Raw genomic sequence first — 3,818 nt, 5'->3', positions numbered from 1 at the left:
ACTGAACAGGCTCTTCTGGCTACTGATAACGGTATGCAGAGGGTGACTGGCATCATCCAGGATGCTTACTAGTTTTTCCACAGTCCTCTTCTCTGCCACCGTCACCAGAGAGTTCAGTTTTATTCCCAACGTAGAACCGGCCCGTCTGATCAGTTTCTCCAGTCTGGAGCTGTCCTTCTTAGATGTACTACCCCCCCAGCACACTACCATGTAGTACAGAACACTGGCAACCACAGACTGGTAGTACATCCACAAGAGTTTTTTTTCCAGGTATTGAAGTAAGCCTGCTCTGTCCTGAAATATATGTGTTGTATGAACTTTGCGGAAGTGAACGGTACTTTGGGCTGTGGGATTGAGTGTGTTGTGCGGGTGTTTGAGTTGTATTGGCGGGTTATATGGACGGGAGGGGGGAGGTGTTTGTTATGCACGATTAATTTGTGGCATATTAAATATAAGCCTGGTTGTGTTGTGGCTAATAGAGTATATATATGTCTTGTGTTTATTTACTGTTTTAGTCATTCCCAGCTGAATATCAGGTCCCACCCGCCTCTCACAGCATCTTCCCTATCTGAATCACTTCCACTGCCCTCTAATCCTTCACTCTCACTTTCCTCATCCACGAATCTTTCATCCTCGCTCAAATTAATGGGGTAATCGTCGCTTTCTCGTTCCGAATCGCTCTCGCTGCTGGTGTCCATGATTGAAAACAATGTGCAGATGTGAGGAGCTCTTCAACCTGTGATGTCACGCTACTTCCGGTACAGGCAAGGCTTTTTTATCAGCGACCAAAAGTTGCGAACTTTATCGTCGATGTTCTCTACTAAATCCTTTCACCAAAAATATGGCAATATCGCGAAATTATCAAGTATGACACATAGAATGGATCTGCTATCCCCGTTTAAATAAGAAAATCTCATTTCAGTAGGCCTTTAAAGGTTTAGATCCCTACCATTCCTGTATGTAAGTGGCAGAGATCATGATCCAGAGATGGCAACTAGTTAGCCTTGCAGACAAATGACAGTATGAGCTTCAAAGAGGTTAGAATTTGGGACACACAATTTGACGGGCCAAACAAAAAACTATTGGTGCACCAAATATGCCCCTCGGACCCCACTTAGGGCACCCCAAGTCTCTGGTCTGTTCTCCTCACAGGATGTCAAGAAATGCTCCGCTAGTTAGACATCATTCCTGTCTTGGCGTTGTAGGCGTCACCCTTGTTGATCACCACCTTATTGTAGATTTTTGTTTGATTGATTGAGAAGTTTATTGACATCTTAAAGAATTTAATCCATGTAATGCTTTAAAAAGACAAATGGATGGCACAAAAAGCCAAAAGGCTTGTTTCCATTGTGGTCCATTAAATATTCATCACAATTGATACATTCAATAATAAAATATATATAACCTGCAACATGCATATTACAAATTCCGTTAAAAAAATTGATAAATGATGTACATATACACAGTATACATGTCAGGGGATTTGAAAAACAATATATACATTCTGATTGTCCTGTTGAGACAGAAGAAAATGTTCATGGTCAATTTGAACCATTTCTCTCATATCTAGTCAAATAAAGCCTAATACTTTATAATATGGGGGACGGCATGGCGCAGTTGGGAGAGAGGCCGTTCCAGCAACCTGAGGGTTCCTGGTTCAATCCCCACCTTCCACCAACCTAAAATGGTCCCTAGTATGTGAATGTTGTCTGTCTAGCTGTGTTGGCCCTGTGATGAGGTGGCGACTTGTCCAGGGTGTGCCCCGCCTTCCGCCCGAATGCAGCTGAGATAGGCCCCCCAACCCCAAAAAAGGGACAAGCAGTAAAAAATGGATGGATGGTCACTACTGCCTAGTTTCTCTTGTTATATTCTTATTTCTACTGTTATATTTCTATTCGTATTGTTGCTTTTTATTTTTATTCTTATTGTAATCTTTTTCTATTTTATTTCCATTTATACCCTCATTATTAACTTTTTAATTTTTAAATTCGATCTTAATTCTGTACACTGCTGCTGGAATTTGAATTTTCCTGAGGGAACTCTCCTGAAGGAATCAATAAAGTACTATCTATCTATCTATCTATCTATCTATCTATCTATCTATCTATCTACTGCTGAATCAGCACCACTAGGGGGCACTAACTCCACTAACAATGCATGATGGTCCTCCTGCAGGTGTTTTCACAGCCCCCATCAAGGGCATCTACTTCGTCACCCTCACCTGTGGCAAAACATCTTCTAGCCTGTACGCACGTGTGTTGAAGAAGGACAAAGACAAGATGACCACAGTGTATTGATGGTGATATTAGTAATATTGATACATTATCAGATGGCTATTGATGGTGATATTTGTAATATTGATCATTTTATTAGTAATATTGATACAGTATCAGATGGATATAATATTGATACAGTATCAGATGGTTATTGATGGTGATATTAGTACTATTGATCCTTTTATTAGTAATATTGATACAGTATCAGATGGATATAATATTGATACAGTATCAGATGGTTATTGATGGTGATATTAGTACTATTGATACAGTATCAGATGGATATTGATGTTGATATTAGTAATATTGATACAGTATCAGATGGATACTGACGGTGATATTAGTAATATTGATACAGTATCAGATGGATATTGATGGTGATATTAGTACTATTGATATAGTATCAGATGGATATCGATGGTGATAGTAATATTGATACAGTATCAGATGGATATTGATGTTGATATTAGTACTATTGTTACAGTATCCGATGGATATTGATGGTGGTATTAGTAATATTGCTACAGTATCAGATGAATATTGTTGGTGATATTAGTAATATTGCTACAGTATCAGATGGATATTGTTGGTGATATTAGTAATATTGATCCATTATCAGATGGATATTGATGGGGGTATTAGTAATATTCATACAGTATCAGATGGATATTGATGTTGATATTAGTAATATTGATACAGTATCAGATGGATACTGGTTGTGATATTAGTAATATTGATACAGTATCAGATGGATATTGATGGTGATATTAGTACTATTGATATAGTATCAGATGGATATTGATGGTGATAGTAATATTGATACAGTATCAGATGGATATTGATGTTGATATTAGCACTATTGATACAGTATCAGATAGATATTGATGGTGGTATTAGTAATATTGCTACAGTATCAGATGGATATTGTTGGTGATATTAGTAATATTGCTACAGTATCAGATGGATATTGTTGGTGATATTAGTCATATTGATACATTATCAGATGGATATTGATGGGGGTATTAGTAATATTCATACAGTATCAGATGGATATTGATCCTCAAATTAGTAATATTGATACAGTATCAGATGCATATTGATGGTGATATTAGTAGTATTGATACAGTACCAGATGGTTATTGATGGTGACATTAGTAATATTGATACAATATCAGATGGATAATGATGGTGATATTAGTAATATTGATACAGTATGAGATGGATATTGTTGGTGATATTAGTACTATTGATAGATACAGTGTCAGATGGATATTGATGGTGATATTAGTAATATTGATACCTTATCAGATGAATATTAATCCTCTTATTAGTGATATTGATACAGTGTCAGGTGCATATTGATGATGATATTAGTACTATTGACACCTTATCAGATGTATATTGATGGTAATATTAGTATTATTGCTACAGTATCAGGTGGATATTGATGGTGATATTAGTAATAGTGATACAGTATCAGATGCATATTGATCCTCTTATCGGTAATATTGATACAGTATCAGATGTATCAGTATCAGTATC

Source organism: Entelurus aequoreus, linkage group LG23, assembly GCF_033978785.1.
Source record: "Entelurus aequoreus isolate RoL-2023_Sb linkage group LG23, RoL_Eaeq_v1.1, whole genome shotgun sequence".
Lineage (NCBI taxonomy): Eukaryota > Metazoa > Chordata > Actinopteri > Syngnathiformes > Syngnathidae > Entelurus > Entelurus aequoreus.
Note: the sequence above shows the minus strand (reverse complement) of the source record.